The sequence below is a fragment of the Pipistrellus kuhlii genome, unplaced genomic scaffold, assembly GCF_014108245.1.
Source record: "Pipistrellus kuhlii isolate mPipKuh1 unplaced genomic scaffold, mPipKuh1.p scaffold_m20_p_47, whole genome shotgun sequence".
Classification (NCBI taxonomy): Eukaryota; Metazoa; Chordata; class Mammalia; order Chiroptera; family Vespertilionidae; genus Pipistrellus; species Pipistrellus kuhlii.
This window is the reverse complement of record NW_023425548.1, coordinates 221,938-246,256: the sequence shown is the minus strand read 5'-3', so window position 1 is coordinate 246,256 and position 24,319 is coordinate 221,938.

Genomic DNA, 24,319 nt, shown 5'->3' with positions numbered 1-24,319 from the left:
AAAAATATTTTTAAGAAACACACCCAAAACAGTTGCCGCATGAGGCTGCGTTGAACTCTGTAGAACCGATGTCACATGGGACATGTCCGGGACACCTTTCCCTGGCTCCTGGAGAAAGGAAGCAGAAGTGTAGCTACTCATGGGGATTTCCCCTTTAAAACTCCACTGTGACCCGAATCCTTGGCCCTGGGAGGACAGTGTTTGCTCCAGCGTTTCCTCCCCTGGAGGTAGCACTGTAACCCACCTGTCAGCTGGAAAATAAGTGAAAAATAGTTTGCCCAAAGATGTCCACTAGGGAGAGCAAAGCCACGCCCGAACCAGCATCTGCCCCACACCCCGCTCGGCCACCCCATCACACCATGCCCACTCGGCCCCAGGCACAGCACCCAGACGCCCGGAGTTGCTTCTGAACTTCCTCAGTGGGCAAAAGCCACCGAATGCAACCCTTATTTTACAAAATGGAGAGGATTTGGAGCTGGGGATACAAAGGAAATACAATACCATCCGCAGACACTGGGAGTGAACTCTGTGACCACCCAGTGGGGCCTGGAGGAAGGGGCTGCTGGTTCTCACAGGGAACCTAACTCCATCCTTCTCTTTCCAGATGGTGAAGGCGAGGCGAGGGGCTGGGGACCAGAACCCTACGTGAGGCGTGATTCTTCACCGTAGCGTTCAGCCTCACTCGCTCCCAGGATACCTCTAGGAAAAACCTTCGCCCACTGCGCTGTCTCCCCGCGCTCCGCTCCTCCGCGCAGCACTGAGCATGAGTCTCCCCCCTCTGCTGGGAGCTGGTCTCAGCTCCCGGGGGTCCGGCTTCCATTCGCTCTGAATGCTGCCCAATTAGGCTGGGACTTGACAGGCAAAAAGGGAAAGGAGAGAGAGAACCAGGGAAAAGGCGGACGCCCTGGGGAGTCGCAAACCCGGGTACCGCAGCCTCGCGTGGGTGCGCCCTGCACCGCCCTAGCGTGGGAGCCCCGGACCCGCCTCTCGGGCGGCGCCGCCCCCCGCCTGGCTGCATCCTCAGCTGTGGCTGCGGGGACTCCTCCGGGGACTCCGCCAAAGAGCGGTGCCTTCCCGCTCCCCCCACCCGGCCACCCTCCCCTCCGGAGCAGCAGAGCCTGGCAGCGCCTCGGCGCCACCTCCCGACCACCCCGGGAGGCCGGGCGGGCGGGGCCGCGGGCGGAGCGCGGAGCCCCAGCCCCTCGGACTCGGTGCCGCCGTGCGAGGGCGGGCGGGGTCCTGGGCGGCACCGACGACCGCTCAGCCGGAGCGCAAAAGAGCGGCGCACAGCGGAGCGGGGCACGGAGACGCCCCCAGGCGTCGGCGCGGGTCCTGGAGTTCCCGGGGTCATCCCCGTCTCCCCTCACCTACCCCCCGGCCTCGCTCGGGTCCCCTGGGACCTGCTGGGGCTCCGGTCAGAGCGCACCGGCCCGGAGAGGCGGCGCCGGCAGCGCGCCCCAGCGAGCCCCGCGGGCCCCGACGCCAGGCCAGCCTCCGGCCCCGGCCCTCCGGAGAGGCGCCCTCCTCCCGCCGCCGCGCGCCCACAAGTTTTGAAGGTGGAGACCTGCGTCCCCAACTCCTCTGGACATGAATCAAACCGCCGGCGTCTCCAACAGCGTCCGGTGCCCGGGGAAAGGCCACAAGGTAAGGGACCCGGGCGGAGGGCTGGGCGGGACCCGGAGGACACGGCGAGGAAGCCGATTGGCGAGTCCCCTGGCTGAGCTGGAACCGGAGGTGCCCATCCCTCCGCACGCGGTGTCCGTGACCCCGACGGCTGAGGTGCGGGGTCTGCGAGGAGAGGTGCGGTTCCCGGACCCGGCTCTGCGCTGCACCTGCTGGGGGACCCGGCCGGAGCCTGGGGCGCTGGCGGGCTCCGCGGAGGCAGGGGCAGCTGCCCGCCGCCCGGGCTTTCGGGGAGGAGGTCAGGGGGGAGCTGAGCCCGCGAAGCTGGACGTAAGCGCTGGGACCGGAGCTGGCGGAGAGCCCACGGGAGGCGCCCAGGTCTGCGCGCTCCTGCAGGTGCTGAGATGGCGCCCATTCACTCCAATGGGCGCTGCGAACCTGGAGTGGTTTCCGGGAGGCGGCAGTCAGAGGGAGAAGAGCTGAAAGGGCTGAGGGACCTGGCAGGAGCCTCTGGAAGCCCACGGTGCAGTGCGAAGCGCCAGGACTTGGGGACCGTCCATCCGCTTCCGCGGGGTGCGCCCGCTTCCCACAGGGTCCCTGGCCTGGCCGCTTGCCTCAGCTTGTGGTTGGTTTGCAGGGAAATCATCACCTGGTTGCCCACGGGAGCCCCGCAGCAGGACGAGTGTCAATGTGCTTGTTAAGTATTTCAAACCCTCCCTAGCATCCTCAGAAACGGAAAGGAGACACTGCTTTGGTGGCAGATTTGGTGTGTAGCGCGAATCTGTGCTGTGGTTTTTAGCTGGTGTTGCTGCACCTGGTTTTGCCTAAGCCATTTTACATGCAGACCGTCAGCCTATATGTTCATGAGCATGTTATAGATCGCTCCCATTCACGTCTATTTGCTGGAGCTGGACATCCTGCAGTTGGAGTGTGGAATGATATTGGACTCTTGATCTGCGGGAGACCCAGGTTTGGGGCTGAACGCCTTTCTTTCCATGGAGTAATGCCCAGACTTCCCACTCCATCAGGCCTCGGGGGAAATAACTAAATACGCAAGTCACATCTCTGATCGCCTCTCGTTAGCTATGACCCGGGAAGTCACACTTTTCACGCTTGCTTTATTAAATATCCAGAGGAAGTGTCTTTTTAATATGCAGGAGTTGAAAGTGTAAGATTTTAAGTTAAAAATAACCAAGTTCCACACATCAGTGAGTGTGTAATAGACACCTGTGTGGTTCAGGAGGTTCAGGGATTCGGGGACCTCTTTGTTGTTGTTTCTTGGTTAATCCTCACTCGAGGGTATGTTTTCCATTGCTTTTCAGAGAGTGAGGGGGTGGGGGGGAGAGAGAGAATGTGGATGGGTTGCCTCCAGCATGCCCTGCAGTGGGGTGTGCGGGGAGCAAACCCATGACTCAGGTTCGTGCCCTGGACCAGAATGGAGCCCAGGACCCTGCAGTGCATGGGCGGTGCTCGAACCCCTGCACCACTGGCTGGGGGGGTGGGGGGTGGGCTGTGCTCGAACAGCTGCATCACATATGTGTGTGTGTGTGTGTGTGTGTGTGTGTGTGTGTGTGTGTATTCATGCACTGGGGTGGGGGGTGGTCTGTCAGCCCAGCTCTGGTGGCTGGGGGGCTGAGGGGACTGGGTGCTGCCATCTTGTGGCTGTGGGTGACACCATCTTTGAGGATGTGGCAGTCAATTAGCATTTTCCCTCCTTATTGGCAATGGGTGCTGCCATCTTTGATGGACAATTGGTATATCCCCCCCCCCTCTCTCTCTCTCTCTCTCTCTCTCTCTCTATATATATATATATATATATATATATATATATATACACACACACACACACACACACACACACACACAATTATTTTAAAAAACAAAGACCCTATCACTTCCAACCATTTTCACTCAATAGGAATAATTTTGTGAAGTCCTGCTAGCTAGACTCCCCCACCCCCCACATTTTTACTTTGCCTTCATTCTTAAAGGTGGTTTTGTTTTCCGGTTAAGGAATTCTGAGCTGATATGGTCTTGGTTCTTCTCTCACTCCTGAAAGATGGTTTTCCTCTGGAATCTGGTCTTAGTGTTTTCCACTGAGAAGTGAGCAGCCATGTTTCCATTTGGAATGTGCCATTTTTCTCTGTTCACTTTCAAGAGAGCCTCTCTAAATTTTTTTTAAATTAAATTTATTGGGTGACATTGGTTAATAAGATTATATAGTTTTCAAGTACATTTCTATTATGTATGCTCAGTATATTGCATTGTTTGCCCACCACCCAAAGCAAATCATCAAAAGACTACCACCTCCACAGCCTCCCCCTACCCACTGCCGATAACCAACATGCTGTTGTCTGTGTCTATGAGTTTCAGCTTTTTATATTCCACATCCGAGTGAAATCATATGGTTCTTAGCTTTTCCTGACTGACTTATTTCGCTTAGCATAATATTCTCAAAGTCCACCCATATAGTGGCAAATGGCAGTATTTCATCTTTTTTATGGCTGAGTAATATTTCATTGTATATGTTTCCCATCAAGATTATCTCTCTATCTTTGGTGTTTTAGTGTCATGTGCCAGGCATGTTTCCCCCATATGTATCCTGATAGGGGTTCATAGATCATCTTGGATCTTTAAATTTACCGTATTTGGGAATTTCTCAACCATTATATCTTCAAAAGCTTTTTCCTGTTCTTTACTTAATCTGTTAAGATGACAGTTATTAACATATTGCACACTTTGTTTTGTCCTGCAGGTCTCTAAGACTGTTCATTTTTTCAAACTCTTTTCTTTCTCTTCTTCAGATGTGATCATTTCTCTTGCTCTGTTTTCACATTCATTTCTCCTTTGTGTCTCCATTCTTTTCATAGCACGTTCATTGGTTATTTCAGATGTTGTGGTTTTAATTCTAGGGTTTCTTCCTTGCATTTTTTCATCATTTCTGTTTACCATGCTTAGATTTGCTATCTTTTCATTCGTTATGTGTACCTTGTTTATTTTAATTAATCATTATAACAGCCACAAAAATCCCATGTTCTAATCTAGTATCTGGGTCATCTCGGGATTGGTCTGTGTTGATTGTGTTTCTTTCTTGAGAATGGGTAACATTTTCATATTTTTTGTGTGTGTTGAGTCATTTTGAATTTTATCCTTGATTGTTTGTTTTAATTTTTAGTGAGCAATTAAGTAGAGTTTTGTAAGTTTTGATCTTGCATCCTTCCTAGGCTGCCTGGAATCTCTGAGGGTGTGCATGGCCAGGGACAGCCAGAACTTTGGGCCGCATTCAGATGGAACCGGAGGCTCTCCTAGGATTTAATCCTAGAAATCCCCTCACTTCACAGCTGCTGTGGTGTCTCCAACCCTGTCCTCTCTGAACCTGCCACCTCTGGGGGGTCCTGCAGAGCCTGCAGAGCATCTATTTCATTATGCAGGAAGATACAGTTATACGTGCCACAGTGGTTTGGGAGGAGCTGACTCAGCGTTACTGGGAGTGGACCTCCACTGACCCTTTCCTAGACTTCAGAATCAGTGGTTGGGGACCTCACCTACTGTGATAACTCAACAGCTCACTAGGCCTATTCTTCACTGTATTTTTCTTAAATCTTTGGTTCAAAACTTCCTGTTCCTCTGCACTGCGACACTACATCCAGGAAAGAATCTTCAGCTCAGTGCCACTCCTCCCAATATCGCTTTAACCTGCCCTCCCCCACCAAGACTTCTATGGACCTCTGGGGCCTCCCTTTCTTGTTGACGCTCAGTCTCTTTCTCATTTCCTCTTCTGCCAGTTTCCCTCTCCGCCCTTTCATGTCCCTCATGTGTTCACCCAAATCCACATTTTGATAAAGAATCACTTGTTAAATCCAAAGGCTCTCATTTTCCCCTTTTTTCTAACGTTCTAGTAAAAAGCAAACACGAGTGTACTGTTCCCCCTCTCTGAGGCACTTCCTGTCCACTCTTTCCTGCCCCTTTCTATTTAGATCAGCAGAGATTCCATCTCATGAGGCATTTCATCCACTTTTCCTCTGCGCGCATGGCTTCAGAATTAAGCTCCCTCTCCCTCCTTGTTTTTATGGGTTGAAGGATTTCCCACATTGATTTTAGGACACAGCTTAGCCACCCACCCCTTTCTGTGGGAAGCCTGGCCACTGACGCACTGCTGCTATGACAAACTGGAGCAAGGCTCTGGGGGCTGGTTCTGCCGTGACCTGGTCTGGTCCTGCCCCTTCTCCTTCCTCGCACGCTGTGGCTCACCGCCTCCGTCCCTGTTCCGGGCTGGGTCAGCAGAGCCCACTTTGGGCCCAGACCATGACCAGCATCAGTCACGGCTGCAGCTCTCCTTCTCCAGTTGTCTTCGTGGCTGGAATTCCAGACCTTCCACGTTCTCTCGTCTCTGCCCTGCCTGTTCCTGAGGTCCTCGCTCCTTCTGAATTCCCAGCTTCCCTGATCCTGACCGCGGGAGTCTGCCATCGTATGTGGGAGTGCCTGGTGTCCCCTATAGGACATAGTATTTTAAAGCAGGTTCAGGCCTTAGGTTCTGCCTTAGGGATGATGGTCAATTCATGCATTTGAAAACCTGAGATTCAACAAAATACAACTAGTAGTGAGAGAACTGGACTCTCATGCCCTGATTCTTGGCACATCCATTCATAGCAGGCCTGTCTTCTCCATCCCAGTTTAGGTCAAGGGTCTCACCTGTTGGTCATGTGGACATTATGTTGGTTGGTGAGTCTGCCTCTAGCACACGTCGCTCCTGTGTAATATTAGCAAGAGCAGGTCCAGCTCAGGGTTTGTCTGGCCAACCACAGCTCTTTGTACAGAACAAGGAAGCTTACTTGTTTGGTGGGTAATTTCTGAAAGAATAGGACAGGGAACCACTATAAATAACAAATCTAAATTCCGTTTACTGTGCCGAACCTAAATCATCCTGGAGAGTTTCAGACAGTTCAATGTAGGGCATGAAGCAGGAATTACTTTAATGATCCAGGATATTAGTGAACATCTATTTATGTTACTTTGGTTCTATATTTTATTGATTTTAAAAATTTTAACTGTCCTCGTTTTCTCAGTAAAATACATAAAACATGTGTAAGCTCATGCATAAATTAAATTTCCAGGAATAGAGAGCAGTAAAGGAGTAGTCATTATCTTTCTGGCTTTGCTTGTTGAATTACGTTTTTAAGTCAAAAGCTATACCTCAAATGCAGCATTTTAATAACCTGACATTTTGTACCTATGAAGGAAATGGACTGGAATTTTATGGACCTTAAATCTGATATTGTTTTTGATGAAGGACCTAGAGTCCGTGTTTACTCCTCAGAGTGAAGGAAAATGGAGAGTCCTCGCTCCTCCTCCCCGTGTTTTCAGGCATTAGAAAGTGTGTGTGTTTTGTTTTTTTACCACATAGGACCGTGTGTCTACTCCCATGGTCCATACCTTACCTTTTGAATGCTATATTAAGAGTTCTGAAGACATTTAGGCATTGCTATCACTAAAAAAATTAGAGGTGCAGTGCAGAAATTCATGAAGGGGTAGGGCCCCTAGGCCTGGCTGGCAATGAGAGCTGATGGGGCCTTCCAGCTGCCAGCTGGGCTTCCCTTCCCTGGCTATTGGCTGGGTCCTTCCTTTGCTCCCCACCGCCTCCTGGTGGTCAAAGCACACCACAACAAGCAGTGGAACTCCCAGTCTCCCTGTCAAACTCCCGAGGGGATAATTTGCATATTAGGCTTTTATATACATACGGAGGATGTCTGACAAAAGGAACAAGTTCATGTTACTTATTTGATGTTGCATAGATTGGAGAAAAGGTGAGGCTGCATGGCCTTTGGTAAAGTTGTGTACAAGTTCAGGTGCAGCACTCACCTGGTGGAGAAGACTTTGCTTCGGCAGCATGGAAGTAACAGGAAAGCATTGTAGACTGGATCTCAGGATGAGTTAGCTGGGCTAATTGTGTTGAGTCCCAGCAACTTGGATGCAGAGCTGTGGGTCTTTTTGTTTTTCTTTTTTCTGTTTGGAAATTGGCGAAATCAGGTAAACTCAGGGCTGAATCAAGAGTATCAAGCTCTTTCTTCTGATACTCCAACCCTAGAAAGAGCTGTAGGCAAAGTGATTGTCGTTATTCAGGCATTCGTGGGCATAGACATCAAATGCAGTTTCATGATGAAATACACTTATTGTGAGTCTGCAGCCAGTGGGAGCCCTTCACACGTTAGTATGAAAACAAACACATACTTCATCTCTCTGACACACACTTGAGGCCTGAAGACGATGTTGCTGGTGGCCAGAAGACACGTTTTGGGAATAGAATAGGGATTTTTCTTGTAACTCACTTTAGAGAAATGTCAATAAAACCCTTCGGGATTTGCTAATGTGTTTATGGTTGATCTGGGCTTGGGGCAGCTGGAGCTGAGGATGATGTAACATTGGAAAAGGTGGCGGTGGGGCAGGACTCCAGACTGCCCAACGGGATTCCATTCTTTCACTCCTATCATGTTTTCATAGCTGATATCTGACCTCCTCTTCATAACAGAGACCGAGGAAGATGGAGTTTGGACTTCTCATTTTCTTTATTGTCCGAGGAAACGGAGCTGCAGGATTACATGTACAAATCACTGCGGCCACAGGGCTGGTAAAATCCAGAAAACGCTTTCAAATGGAAGATGTGTAAATAATGAATAGGACTGACTCTTCTCCGGTGAGCCTCCGCCCAGACCACTTTCAGCCTCTGCCTCTCTCTGTCCTCAGTGCTGAGTGCTGTGCGTGGCTCAGAAGCACCGGGCTCCCTGCTTACTATTCTTTTTTAAAAACTCTACTATTATTGTGAGTCAGGGTCTTCCCAGATGGGACCGAAAATGACAGAATAAAATACCCAGCTGTTAAAGAAAGGAAGGAAGCCCTGCTACAGGACTGCAGGCCGAGAAGCAGTGGCCAGGCTGAGGGTGATGCAGTTGGGGGCCTCACAGGATGTCGGAGGTGTGAGCAGTCAGGGGAAACCGTGTCAATAAAGGGTAACAAATTCTGCCCCAAGCGGAACTGCAGTCCTTGCCAACCAAGAGTCCGTGGGTTATTATGGACGGCTGTTACATCTTCTGTATTTGCTTCCCGCCATGTTCACTTGGGACCACCTGGGAATAGATTCCAATCCTTCCGCATGGGGTCTCTGTGGCTAACGCCCTCCGTAAAAGTCACATGTCTGAGAAATTATGAAAAGGGGCATCACATGAAAAGAGAAAAACAGTGGAGCTGTGTGCGCTCCTGCCTTCCATCGCCTACCCGTGGCCAGTGCCCTTCCCCAGGTCACCCACCGCCTGCCACCGGACGGCTGTGTGATGGACCTGCTGTCCACGCCCAGCCACTCACCTGCCCGCGGCCTGGCAGGTGCCCAGGTGCAGAGATTCAGACCAGTGGACCAGGGGCTCCAGGGAGCAAATCCACAGGCTGAGCGGTGGGACTGAAACTGAGGCATCAGGAAGGCGGGCGCTCCCGGGAGGATCACAGCCCTGCCCCCCCCCCACCCCCCTGCCACCACCACCCCCACCGCCTCCCTGCGTGTGGTCTCGTGGTGCCAGGCTGACGGGCAGGGGGGGCAGGCAGCGGAGGCCCGGGATCCTGGGGTCCCCGCGCATGGCACATGCAGAGCGTGTCCCGCTCTGAGGTCCGCCTCTGCTTCCCCTGATTTCTCCCCAGTGCTCTCAGGTGTGTGCGCCTTCATGCAACACGATGGAAAAGAAAGGAAATTCTCCGCTCCTGGCAGGCTTTTCCGTTTCCTCTGCTGCTCCTCACAACCGCCAGTACGGTGTTTTTGTTGAAGATGCTCTGGAGACGCTCTCTGCCTTCTTCCTCTGCAGCCCGGGAGGCACAGTGAGAGGGAAACCACGCCGCCGGACGGCTTTCTGAGCAGGAGGCCGAGGGAGGCTGCCTTCCGGGGCATGACTGGTGGAGCCGCCAGGCGGCATCGATCCGAAAGCCCAGGGCGTCTGGGAGGCTTTGTGGCAGATAAAGGGGAACAAGACCAACGGAGGATGCCGCTGGCGGGTGGCAGGTGCACCTGGGGGAGCAGAATAGCGGTGCTTCTTGCATCTGGCTGCACAGAAGTGTTGGTACGATCCTTTGGGGTTTGCTGACTTGTTCATGCTCGCCCCGGGGCTAAGCTAGAGCTGGGCTGAGGTAACACGGAATGTGGGTGGGGGTGGGACAGGCTAAGCTGCCCACAGGATTCCATCTATCTTGCATTTGTTGTTGTTTTATTTTTATTTCACTTGAGCTCCTCTTTCTGGCTTTGCACTGACTTTGTCATCGATGCCAGGCTTCCTAAGCATGGGGGGCGCCCGCCCTCTTCTGGGAGCTTCCGGGTTCTGCTGGACTCACTGACGGTCATGAACACCTGTTTCCCCTCCAGCCGTGCCTGCCCCGCAGAGCCGTGGTGCTGGCAGCCAGGCCCGAGGAGGTTTCACAGCTTCTGTGCTGGGCTTTTGCCTTACAAACGGTGTCACTGCAGAAGGTCGAGTGCCCCGTTCAGTCGGACATAACTAGGCCAACTGCACAATCCTCTCCGTGACGGCCCCTCCTCCAGTCCGAGCTGCCTCTGGCCTCCAGCCTCCAGGAGACTTCTGTCTCTTCCTCCTCCCTCTCATCCTCCCACCAACTCCCCCCCCTCCTCCCTGCTCCACGGGGGTGGGAGGAGCTTGGGGTGGAGAAATGGGGGAGGCAGAGTGTAACCGGGAGGGGGCGCTGTTGTGCTCTAGTGGCAGGTGTGTCCACAACCGCGGACACTGGGTCCCGTCGGAAAGGTCCGCGGGGACCTTTGGTCCTGGCGCACGTCCGTGAGTGTTTGGCATGAGCCACCTGTCTCCGTGGACACTGTGGGCAGGAGCGTGTCCTGCAAGGCTCTCGGAGGTGACAGCACTCAGAGCTGCCCCTCCCGTGTGGGGAGCCGGAGGCGCTGTCCTAGGGCAGGTCACACGGGACCCTCTGCCCTGCTCTGGTGGGCAGATCTGGGACCCGTGTCGCCTGCCTTGGGTGGAGTGGTAACCCACACTGCACCCTTTCCTCGTCCTCTTCACCGCCCCCCGGAGATGCCCAGGATCCCGCCAGCTGCATGGCGGCCTCCTCGGTGGGCGATGGCCGAGAGGGCCGAGCTGTTTCCGAGTCCTTGTTGCTTCCTTTCCGAGCGCCTAACAGCTGCCACTGATGTGCATGTTCTCCACCTCCGGTGCCTTGTGGAAATGGTGCAGGAAAACACCAGGAAACCGGGTGTCCTTCTGCTTGTGGCACCTCCTGTCTCTGAGGAGGCCAGGCCTGTGACACACTGGGATGGGGGACCTGAGCTGGGTGCACGCTGTGGGGAGGACGTTTTGATTCACGTGGCTTGGAAAGGACCCCGGGGGCCGTGGCTTTCCCAGGGGCCATGGAGAAGGTGGCGTCGTGGCTGAGACCACGGTTCACCTGAGGATCGCCTCCCTCAGCCTCGCAGGGCGGAGTCGGCAGCTTTCCCACACAGGAGGGGCTGCGGCTGCTCATGGGCCCACGTGAGCTCAGGACAGAGGGAGCCCCGGACGACTCCTTCGCCCTCCACACTGAGATTCTCGCGGGGTGTGGTTTTCAAATGCTCCATGCACAGCCCTCACTGGGAGATCTCCTTACCGTGCAGGTTCTCTGTGAGTGGCTCTGGGTGGGGCCCAGGACTCTGCATTTCTCAGGAAGCTGTGGCCGATGCTGCTGCTGCCTGTCCCCAGACCGCACTATGAGAGCAGGGCTCTGCATTCCTGCCTAGCACTCTAACTTAGGGGTGTCGAACTCAATCAGAGAAGGGGCCAAAATCTAAAATCCAGCCTAAATCGCGGGCCGAATGGTTTACTGAACAGTCATAAACTGTCATTGTGATGGAAACGCAGCGGAGTGCAGTGATGACAGCGCGGTGCGGGCCACATTGCAAGGCCTGGCGGGACGGATTTGGCCCGCGGGCCTTGTGTTTGACACATGTGCTCTAACTCATCACGCACAGAACCTGCTGTCACGTCACTGGGACGACTTGTTGGAAGTCTCCATTTTGTGGAAATGGTCTTAGTGTGGTTTGCACAGAATGGCCTCTCACTTCTCTGAACTGTGATGAGGATTCCGGGTGCCATTCTTTTGGAAGGGAGAGTGACCTGGGGAAGGAGAAGGGGCTGCCTGCTGTCAGCCACGCCACCCACGGGCTTCGTGGCCTCTCCAGTAACCTCCACCGCCAGACTTCGACCACTTTTTAAAAAACATAAATGTGTTTATTGCTTTTAGAGAGAGTATAAGAGACAGAGAGAGAGAAAAGCATCCATGTGAGAGAGGAACATCCATCAGCTGCTTCCCCTCGCACCCTGCCTGCGGGTCAGGCTGGCAACCTTTTGGTGCACAGGATGGAGCTCAGCCAGCTGAGCCACGTGAGCCAGGGCTCAGCCACTTCTATTAAACTGTTATGTTCGGTGATCTCATGGAGTCTAGCAAATACTAACATTATATTTTAAATACATTCGTGCTTATCTATTATACTCAGCTACACTATTAAAAAGACTTGAGTTCTGTGTCTGTATGCTTACATATACTTTTATTTCTGGAGCCAAAGTTAAACTCTCACCTCTGGCTCATGCTCCATAAATACTGGTGAAATGAAGCATAATAATACCTAGTTTGTAAAATTACTGTTTAAAATTATCTGATATTTTTAGATGATCCCTTGTTCTATGTAGTCAACTCTGTTATTTTTAGATGGTCCCTCATTCTATAGACCAGTGATGCTTTTTAGCTTGATTGAATAATAGGGAAGATAAACTTAGCTGTCTGACCTTACAGGCTAGCCATTTAACGTAAGGGGCTGGTACTGCTCCCATACTTTCATGCCAGGTGTTTATTAGTTATGTGTTCAAGGTTACAAGCTGCCTGCAAAATTAACTTACGCAGAGCTCTTTGTAAAGGCTGCAGAGGGTATGGAAAAACCCTTATTTGAGAGACAAAGGGCTGGAAAGATATAAAAGAGGGAAAACTTCCTCCATATTTTGCTCAGAATTTGAGAAGCAATATTCCTCTGAGCCTGCTGGTGTAATAAAGATTCTTAATTAATTTGACTTGTTAGACATCTCATATTCAGCTTGCTGATTCACATGATAACCTTTGCCGCCCAACATGGGGCTTCAGCCAGATAAGAGACAGGTGCCCACTGGCACTTGGTCTCAGTCGCCAAGGGGGTCGGCCTCCTTGGTCTGGCTGCCAGGCCTGAGGTTCTCTGGGGGAGGTGTCACCTGAAGCAGTTCCAGGGACCCAGAGACTTTCTCGGTGTCTTGGCAGCCAGAGGAGGACACCTGGCATGCCCTGCATTCTTTCCGAGTCACCAGAAAACCTCCGGGATAAGTGAATTCAATAAAGGGATTTCGAGTTCACTTTCCCGACTTTCTGCCTGTGATCGGTCATCCTGTACCGAGAGAAGGATTGGACACAGTCGTAACTTTTCCAGTAGGTTCTCACAGAGATGAGACGGCAGTTGAGAACCCTGTTCTTGGGGCATGGGCTCAGGGAGGCTCCCGCATCTGTTTGTTTCTGCTAGGGGAGTTAGGCAGTGTTTCAGTTACCTGTCTAACTCCTGATGAATGCCTGCTGAAAGAGAATAAATACAAATATGAAAGCCTGAGTGAAGTGAAAGCTACTTTGTGTTGTCCTTGCTTCTGTTAACTGAGAGAGATTAGGCCTGGCTGCATACATAAGAGTATTTGCTGATGCGTTTGTCTCTTTGTTTAATTTGTTTGGGGAAAGCCCGCTTTAGGGGGGAGCCGGTAGGACTAAACTGTGAAAGAAATCTCAGGATGACATTCCAGCAGCTGCTAAGAATCTCTTTTCTTAGTAACTGTCCTTCTCTTTCTTTTAAGTTTTAGACTGCTAGAGAACTTTTAATTTGCTTTTCCCTGATTTATGATTTTGCTGTGTTAGGTTAAAATTTTAAAATTCTAAGGTTAATTTAAAGGTATAAAATTTGTAACGATTATAACCCAGAGAAGTTTAAAACAAAGGCTGGCTAAGTTCCAAGGCTACTTGTAAGAAAAAGCAAGAGAAAAAAAAATTAATTCTAAAGTTAACTATTTGCAGCGGAGTTGTAAAAAGTCATAAAAGTCTCAAGGAGATTCATTTAAACAAAGAACCTGTTATTTACAGCTCTCTTATTTCTTCTTGTCAAGGGTGGAGGGAATGGTTAATGCAACAAGGGAGGGGAGAAGGGAAGAGATAAAGTAAAGAAAAAAAACAGTCATTTTACTTTTAAACAAAGAAGTTAAAGCTGCAGCAGTAGCCTGAGATATTATCTCTAAGAAGGAATATAGCAGTTTTTGCTAGACAAGTTTTAATTCACCTACTCTTAGTTTTTATTACAGAAGGAAGGCCTCTTGTACTTTGATAAAGATGTATTTTCTTAAAAGTGAAAGTACACTTAAAGTATGTTCACAAATATTAATCTGAATGAAATATGGTAGCAATCATACTTGGGTAAAAACTACTGTTTGAATTTTAACCCTACTATTCTGACTTGGACCTTCACTTACTTGCTTTGTTCATCGCGCAATGGGCTTAGGGAGGATGAGTTCAAGTTCTGGGCAAGGTTATAGGCAGAACTTTGTTTTTCATTAGAGAGCCAACCCTATGTACACTTAGTGGTTATCTCGATGCTGGCCTCGAAAACAATGCTGTTCTGTCCAATTAAAAGAATGCACCTGGCATGGTATTGAGATTGTGGGCATGTCTGACAGCTAGGTTTGTCTTCATCATTCTTCAAAGGGGCTAAAGCAAACTAGAAAGCAACATTTTATCTAGGAAGAACAGAAAATTCCAAACAACAGTTTGTTGCAAAATAGGGGTTTTCCTTCTCAGAACCTTTAAAAATAACTACCTGCCCCTAAAGCGGCGCCTGCGTGTGGTGCTCTTGCGCCTGTCCTGGCCAGTCAATAAATCTTGTTTGCTTTTTAAAATAAATTATCAGCCTCTGGTGGTCTTATTTTGAACCCAGGTTCGACACCACAACAGTTTTTATTACAGAAGGAAGGTCTCTTGTACTTTGCTAAAGGTATATTTTCTTAAAAGTGAAAGTACATTTAAAGTACGTTCATAAATATTAATCTGAGAAGTGTTACCTGTTTGCTTTATGATAATCCTTGGAAAATTAGAGTTTCTAAAATAAAGAATTCTAATACATTTTAAAGGGGGAAAAGTGAGGGCCATACAGGTTACTGAGGATATAGGAGAGAGAAAAGAACATTAGAATAGAAATACTTAATAAAAGGTCTAAGGCATGCTTATGCATTTTTAAGGACATGGAAGGAGGGCTTGAAACCTAATTTAGAAGTATTAAATTTATAAAGGTTGTATATGTAATAAAAAGGAGAAGAGAATTAGTAGAAAAAGATTAATTACATAATACAGGCAATAAACCAGGAAGAGTAAATTCGAGTTTCAACTCCCTAAACAGAGGGTAAGTAGCTATACCAAAATACTTAGGGGGACTGATAAAAGAAATCCAATTAGTGTCATTTACTGACCGAGAAAGGATAAAGTTAGAAAAATAAGCCTTGTTTTAGTCAGCTCTTTTCTAGTAAGATAATTATATTAATCAGGTATTTAATAAAAAAGGACCATCTTTTAATCATAGGAACTGAAGTTTACTGGCCTTTGTTCCTGTCTCATACACTTTAATACATAATCTTTTAGTAAAATCAAGTTTAACAATCCTTCAAAGTTTAACAATTTAAAAAATGTTTTCTTGATCTAGATTAGCTTTACTAGTAGATCATCCCGATAGGCTCTGAAATGCCTCATCTGTTTGTTTTCTCTCTCATAAAGGAAGATTTTATACTGAAGGTACTTTGTCAAATACAATTATAACTAATAGCAATTGATATAATATTATGGAATATTGGGTTTTATAAGAAGGACAAAATTCCATATCATTTGCATTATAATGAAATCCATAAACGTCATTTTAAGTTTCTTCTTGTCATTTGGAGACAATTACTGTTTTGTTATAATACTTTAGAAAAATATTACTTTGTAAAGTCCATAGAAAGGACTGGCAAGGAAAATCAGAAGATCTTAAAGCAGGTCAGTATATTTTTCTCCCTATATTATCCCTCCAAAATTTAGCAATTCTTAATAAATGAATTTATGGCAATGCATTTCTTTGCAGAAATTCAATAAGATCAGCTTTCAATAGTAGTTTTATTGACTGAAAACTTTGATCGAAGTGTCATGTTTTAAAGAGCCATGTCTGGACTCCGAAGACTTGAAGCCAATAAGAGTGCCAAGGAAATGCCTGGCATCCTGCTTGGGAGCCCTGAAACTGGCTGGTGCTGGAGCATCAGGCCCATGCCCTGCCATCGCTGGTGGTTGGTCAGAGTAGAAGGGGAGCAAAGAGGCTGCCTCGCCGTCCCTGTGGGACCCCACACTCTGTAGGAGTAGAAGGGCTAAAGAGAGGGGCCTTGAAGCCAAGGGCACGGCATGGGCACGGTGGAATCGCTGCAGGTGAGAAATTCACCCCAGATACTGCAGGCAGGCCTGATGGCAGCTGGGTGGCTTGGCTTCCCTGCCCTATGGGACCCATTGGGACTCAATTACAAAATTCCTGCAAAAGTGGTCAGTTACCATTCTTATTGTATCTGTGCAAACAATAAGGCCAAATTAAATACAGTAAATTAATTAGTTTTGATTTGGCTTTTAAAAATAAACATAAGAATAATTTTAATGAAAAAAATTCTATTTCAATAGAAATTATTAGAACTGAAATGTTTTTTTTCCCCTTCCCCCAGACCATTTGTTATAACTCTTGCTATTCTAATTGTTCAATAATACTAAATTTTACAATATAATACAGTTTGTCTCCACCAGGTCACAGGCCCACCTCCTTCTATGCCCAGGCCTCATTGTCCCTCTGATAAACAGCAAGGATCTCTGGGCTCTGAAAGAAAAGTCCATCCCTCTTCAGCATGGAAGTAGCCAGAGGAACCCCACCAACGTCCATTTTCCCTTAAGGAATTCAGAGCCAGGATCTTTGAGGTAATATATTGGGCAGTAAGACAGACATGAGTAGCGCAAGGATGGTGGGCCAACTGGCTCTACCAGATGTAACTAAATCTTTCCACCTCTACATATGTGAGACAAGGGGCATAGCCAAAGGGGTTCTCACTCAATGTCTCAGCCCCTGGAAAAGGCCTGTAGCTTACTGGTCCAAAAGACTTGACCCTGTTACATCTGGGTGGCCAGCCTGCCTCCGGGCAATAGCAGCCGCTACTGTACTTACCAAGGAAGCAAATTAACCCCAGGGCAGGAGCAAATCTTAACCACCCACATACAGTTAAGGCTCTACTCCAGAGTGCTAGATATCAAACTCTCGAGACAGCCAGTTTCAGGCTCTTCTACTCGGCCAGCCCCGCATCAGGTTCCACAAGACTCTAGCCATCAACCCTGCCAGCCTCCTCCCAGACAATGACCCTGAAGAACCTCTACATGACTATTTAGAGATCATTGACTTAGTACAGACAGCCCGTCCGGACCTCACTGACATCCCACTGGCATCGCTGGACAAGATACTGTTCACGGACGGGATAGTTTTGCCCAGGAAGGAATCAGTTCTTACAGACTTTACATTCCATCCGGAAAGCAGTCCAGAAGCATGTCCTATGCCAATGCAGACTTTACATTCCACCTGGAAAGCAGTCCAGAAGCATGTCCAAAACACTCTGCCTATGCCAACTTCTGATCCGGTCCATCTCTTCCAACCTGGTGACTCTGTTTAGGTAGAGAAATTTGCTCCCCAAGGACTGACTCCTATCTGGAGAGGACCACACACCCTCATCTTGACCAACCCCACAGCAGTCAAGGTTGATGGGATCCCAACATGGCTTCAGCACACCTGGCTTAAGTCAGCCCAGGCAGAATAGACAGTCCAGGACTCTTCGTAGCCTCTAAATATTACTCTTGCCCTGACTGGTTTGGCTCAGTGGATAGAGTGTTGGCTTGCGGACCGAAAGGTCACAGGTTCTATTCCAGTCAAGGGCATGTACCTTGGTTGTGGGCACATCCGCAACAGGAGGTGTGCAGGACACAGTGATCGATGTTTCTCTCTTGTTGATGTTTCTAACGCTCTATCCCTCTCTCTTCCTCTTTGTAAAAAATCAATAAAATATATATTTTTCAAAAAGATTACTCTTGGTCCTCATTCTGGGCCCTTATCTTATAAACCGGCTTACTGACTTTATTTGGCAGAAAAATAATTCTATCAAGCTTATGGTCCTCATGGTCAATATAACCCCTTCCTCCAACAATGACCCACAAGAGTCAATGATTTGACTCATTTACATAAAACCAGTGAGGAATGAAGCATAATAATCTCTATTTTGTAAAATTACTGTTTAGAATTCTCTACTATTTTTAGATGATCCCTGTTCTTACAGAGCTCTTTGTAAAGGCTGCAGAGGGTATGGAAAACCCTTATTTGGGAGATAAAGGGCTGGAAAGATATAAAGAGGGAAAACTTCCTCCATATTTTGCTCAGAATTTGAGAAGCAATATTTCTCTGAGCCCCCTGGCATAATAAAGACTCCTAATTAATTTGGCTCTTAACACTTGGGCACGTCTCTGACTGTGATGGGGTCTGTTAGAGGCAACCCTTCCCAAATCAAACAGGAGCAGCAGGGTAAAAGCCTTATAATCCTTATCATTATAAATGCAATGCAGTTTTTAAAGGAAATGTGCAAAGAAAGCTCTATTTCTTGGCTCACACATTTTAGTGATTGCACATCAATTAGGCCTCTACTCTCTTTAAGTCAAAATCCACTAAGACATTGTAACAACCACTCAGCCTTTCTCAGTAGCTCCCTTATCCCGACTTCCTCCCAGTATCTGTTTTGATTCCATCCACTCAGAACCCACTTGATTTGCAGTGTCATTGCTCCAGCTATGAGCGGTCACTCTGTATGCTCTACTAGGAAGGTGAGAATCAAGAAAAAAGATTTATGGAAAAGATAAAATGGCCTGGTTGTTGTCTTTAAGTGATGAGTTTCTACAAATAAGGAAATGTCACCATAGCATTTACTAGCCTGAGGAGGAAGGAGGGGTGAGGGGAGCCGGACAGAGCTGAGGAGGTGGGAGATTCCTGCTGAGGAGGCAGGGAGCACCCCCTCTATTCTGCCTGTTAGTTGTTAGCTCTGATCTTGAGGCCTGGATTCAGTAAACTGATTCACCAAATGCAACTTTGAAGCTAGAACATTCAAGTGTAAACTCAGCCCACTTTCAAAAAGGTGAGAAAACGTCTACATTCATTATTAGATATTGTGGGGGAACCTGCTATCTTATTCCAGGCAAATACATCAGTCCTACACGTTTTAAATTTACATCACTCCCCGTCAGTCAGTTAGCTGTTGTAACACTGTCTCTCCAGTGGCTCTTGTATATCTGTTTGTGTTGTGTTTCTTCCCAAATGGGGCCTGCGGCAGCGACGTTCCTGGGTGGGGAGCGAAGTGAGAGGCTGAGTAAGCACTGAGGCCAGCGTGAGCACTTGGGTGTTAGTTAATCCTCCCCTGAGGATATTTTTTCCATTGATTTTTAAGAGAAGGAGGGAGGTAAGGGGAGAGTGAGAGAGAGAAGTGGGGGAAAGGGGGAGAGAGGGAGAGAGAATGAGAGAAAGAAAGAAAGAGGGAGAGAGAGAGGGAGAGAGAATGAGAGAAGGAAAGAGGGAGAGACAGAGAGGGAGAGAGAGAGACATCAATGTTATCAGTTGCCTCCCACATGCATCCCAACTGAGGCAAGGGTCAACCCAAGCACAGGCCCTTGCCTGAGAATCAAACCTTGAACCATCATCTAAATATATTTAAAAATCTGAAGTAGAAGACTTAAAGTTAGAAAAATCAGTAATGGAACTAGGGTTGCAGGAAAAAAACATTATTTGGATTTGTGTAGGGTGTTATGGGAAATAAGTTAATTCAGTATCTAAAGCAATCGCTAGACAGCAGTGAAATCTAGTTTGAAATAGTCACGTACATTGACTGTGGGATGGATTTTTTAAACTATTTTTTTTTTTTTTTTGTAAGGAGCAGCAGCTTGGGAAGGGAGAGAGTGTGCACGTAGTCCTGGTTGGGCAGCAGCAGGAAGAGGTCTGTCTGGGATTACAAGCGGTGTGCATGCAGGCGCACCCTGTCCAGTGGCCCTGGTCCTGCTGCGAAAGAGGACTCGCGTATTAAGTTACTCGCCTGGGTAGACCCCCATTACGATGCAGATCTGGGCTGCAGACCTCGACTCTGGCTCTAATGGCTTAATTCTAACACCGCACTGGATAGAGAGTGAATGGTGGGAAGGAAGTAAATTAATCAAAGCGGTCATTTAGCGATTCGGTCATTAGTGGAATTGGCCCTGGAGCAAGTAGTCTTTCTGCATTAGAGGGCAGGCGGTCTGGGTGGCCTCCGCCCAGAATTAAGGCTCTGATTTATGCGTTCAGAGATCATCTGTTTTCACAAATCTATCTTGTACCCTGGAATCTCGCAATTCTCTCCTCAGTTCCAATGATTCCTTTTCGCTGATTTTGTGGTTTTGATCATACTGTCCACAAATAGTGGCAGCTATAGCTCTTACTTTCTATGCCTCATTGTTCCTACTCACTCACCTTTGCTCCTGTTCATGGCCAGGGCCCTGGCGCGTTTCTAGCGGGAATTACTCAGTGTTATAGTGTAGCGGTGCTGTAACTCGTCCTTTTCTGAGAATGGAGCGAAGATGAATAGCCTGGGATGTCTCCACGTCCGCAGGATTTCTCTTGCTCTGAAAAGAAGTAATTCTAGGATTTAGACTCAGGAATCATCAGCTTTAAACCGTGAGATGATAGAGGAAGACATAAACGAGGGAAGAACATAGCATTTTTATGAATTGGTAGAATTAACAGCATTAAAATGTCCATACTACCCAAAGCAATTTACAGAGTCAATTCGCTCCCTATTAAAATACCAGTGGCATATTTCATAGACCTAGAACAAACTCTCTAAAAATTCACCTGGAATAAGTAAAGACCCCGACTGCCCACTCCCTGCCAGCCTGGTTGCCCCTAACTGCCCCCCTGCTGGCCCAGTCACCTCCATCTGCCCCCCTGCCATCCTGGTCACCCCTAACTTCCCCCCCTGCTGGCCTAGTCACCCCCAACTGTCTCCCCAATGGCCTGGTCACCCCCAATTCCCCCCTCCCTGCTGGCCTGGCAATCCCTCATGTCCCCCCTGCTGGCCTGGTTGCCCCAGACAGTCTGCTGTTCAGTTATTTGATCATCCATCACTAACCCCCCTGCCGGCCTGGTCATAGGTAGCCATCTTGTGAGGGTGTGATGGTCAATTTGTGTATTACTTATTTATTATATAGGATAATGCCTAATGTCTATATAGTCCTTTCCATAGAAGCAACAGGTGATGACTTGGCTGTCTTTATTAATTACATGCCTCATTGTTTCTGTTCAGTTGTTGCAAACATAAAAATCAAAGTGCCTCTCAATCCTTTGAAAATATACTTCCTGCCTCTGGTGTTTTTTAAGCTGCTGTGTGCTTTTTCTTATGTCCCCGGAGGGGTGACCGCTGCTCTTTGTCATGCTGGTGCTGTGGGGTGGGGGTAACTGACCCCATGTCCAGGTGGAGAAGGGAGGAGAGGGAAGAGCTGATAGACATGGGAGAAAGTTTCCTTAGAATATAAACAGATACTACTGTGGAAATGAATTTACCAAAATGTGCTGAAAATCATACTTGTGATTGTGAATGTGACTTAACAGGACATTAATTCCCCCTGTTTTTACTAGAAATCTTTGTCACATTGAAGAATCCTTTTCCTCCTGTCTTGCTAAATAAGAATGGAGTGTCAGGTAATGTATAGGAAACTGAAAAACCTGTTAGAAACTAGAATAGACCAAATTTTCTTACCTTAAAAGACAGTCAAAGGAGAGTTAAAAGGTGCGGGAGACTTGCTGCGAGGTGTGGTACCCACATGTGTGCCTCTCCCAGCCAGCTGCTCCGTGGAGGCTTGCCACCTTTTCCTGGCCTGGCAGTTGAAAAAGGAGGCAGCGCTGCCTCTTGGAGGTCCCAGCTGCCTTTCGGTGCGTGTCCGTGACGAATGGCTCCTGAAGCGCTGTGACTGAGCGTGTTCCCGCCTGGCTGCCCCGCCAGGAAAGCCTGAAGGGGCTGAGTGCAGAGCCGAACCTTCTGCTCCCGTGTCCCTCCCAGCACCACAGCATTCCTTCCAGGCCTCACATCCATCTTGTGGCTCCATCTTCTCCCCTGAGTTTGTGGGGCAGGATGAGCCGCGAGAGCAAAACCTGCCCACCTCCCAGCAGCCAGGGGGCTGGGAATGAGAGACATGCCAGCCCACCCTTAGAAGGAGGAGCTCCAGCCGCACGGGCCACCTGCTTCTCCCTTCTTATCAAGCTGCTTTCCGGGGCTCAGGAGCCTCGCCCAGCTCTCGAGGTCTGGGTACTTCAATGGTCTCGCCAGGTGCCCGGCATGGAGCAGGCGTTCAAACTGATGACGAATGGATGGTACGTAAAATGCCCGAGTCCTGACCTTGAAGAGTCTGTAAGTTTTTTTATTTCGTTTTGTTTTTTTAATTATTGATTTCAGAGAGGAAGGGAGAAGGGGAGGAAAGATAGAAACATCAATGATAAGAGAGAATCACCGATTGGCTTCCTCCTGTGTGCCCCCCAGTGGGGATCAAGCCCACAATCCAGGCGCATGCCCTTAACTGATATTGAACCTGGGACCCTTCAGTACTCAGGCCTTCAGTCTACCCACTGAGCCGAATCAGCTAGGACAGGCTGTAAGTTTTTGTGCTCTGTCCATGGTGCTACTTTCTTACCTCCCCTCCCCCTTCTGCCCTTTATGCTGAGTCCTCCTTGGAGTATTAGTTGGAAGAACGCTGAAGCCCTCACAGGATGGAGGTGGTGGGTAGCTGCCCATGCAGGCGTGTGGCTCATGAAGACTGTGTTGTGCTAACATTGAGAAGTGTCTCTGACAGTCATTGGTGGGGGATGGGAGTGGGGAGGGAGAGGGGAAGGGGAGCCGAGACAGAACCCGGATTGCCTCCTCCTGAGGGCCCGCCTCCCACTGAGCCAAGCATCCTCTCTGAGCTTGCTCCTCATCTCACAGCCCATGAGTTGTCTTTCCTCCTTTCTGCTCAGGACTGTCTTGAGGATCAGATGAGTTCATTGGTGGGAAAGCTTTCAAATAAAGCATTTCACTCAGAGGCATTACTCATGTGTTAGAGATTATTATTGCTAACTTAAAAATAAAAGGCTTTCAAAATGAGAGGCAGCAAGCATGTATTTAATCAAAGAATAGCTATTCGGGAATCACTGATTCAGGCTGAAGCCCTAATAGTTTTCCGAGGAGACAAATTGGTTTTCTAAATTATTACTAGTTATTCTACATATTTTATTAAAAGACATTTATATGCATTAAGTGAATGTGTATTAATAGAATATCATAAATTAGTGAAGTAAGGACTGGCCCTTTATTTCAAGAATCTAACTAATTTCCTCAGTGTCATTTATCATCTAAATTAATATTCTCACCAAACTTAGTTCCAGATAGATTTAAGTAGCTACATAAAAAATAGACAAGAAAGATAGCATCTATGATGGAAAGCTTATAGAAAAGCCTAAGCAATCTTGACAACTGAATCATTGGAATGACCAGAATGACCTCTAGACCAGTTGCTATGAAGTGCACTGACCACCAGGGGGCAGATGCTCAGTGCAGGAGCTGTCCCCTGGTGGTCAGTGCGCTCCCACAGTCAACCTCTTGCAGCCAGCCAACCTCCCACGACTCCTCCCCTCTTCCCTAGCCTCCTCTCCCTTAGGCCTCAGTCACCAGCCAGGCTGAGGGACCTCACTCATGCACAACTTCATGCACCAGGCCTCTAGTCTATATATGTTATATAATAGGCTAATATGATAAGTGCCCCTCTGACCAGTTGCTATGATGCACACTGACCACCAGGGGGCAAACAACGCAGGAGCTGCCATGATGTGCACCGGTCATTTACAAAGAAACAGTACCATGGACCTGACACTGACAAGTCAGCACTCGGCTTCCCCCAAGTGGGACACAGGCACCGCCACCATCCCAGAGTGATAGCCCACCAGATTGCAGCCAATACTGCCGAGACCCCTTGGTTCAAAATGTGGCCCACGGCCCAGCCCAGTCCAGAAAAATGTGGCTGTGGGCACTGGGTAATGACATCATCAGAAATGCCCAGATTCCTCTCCCTAGTGACTAGCCTCCTTGCAGTTTCTTCAGCCCAGGAACATGACTTGCTTTATAGCTAGGTGCAAACTTTTTACATTTTTACCAAATGTCTGTGAAGCATTTTCCCATGCCTCATCTCATTTGATCCTCAAAGAAGTCCTGGAGTAGGTAGATGGGAGACTTGGTGAAATCCTATTTCCTTTTCATTAGCCAGAAAACAGAGATTTAGAAAATTTAGAAACTTGACCGATTGCAAAGAAGTAAGAAATGGTGGATCTTGAAAGTGACTTTAGATTTTCTCACTGCACAGAATATAGTCAAACACTGCTGCAGTTAAATATTTTACCCTTTGTTCTGCCTGCATGATCTACAATAATAATTTGCTTCATGTTGATATATACTGCTGTGTTGCTAACAATTACCTAAAAGAGAAGTTA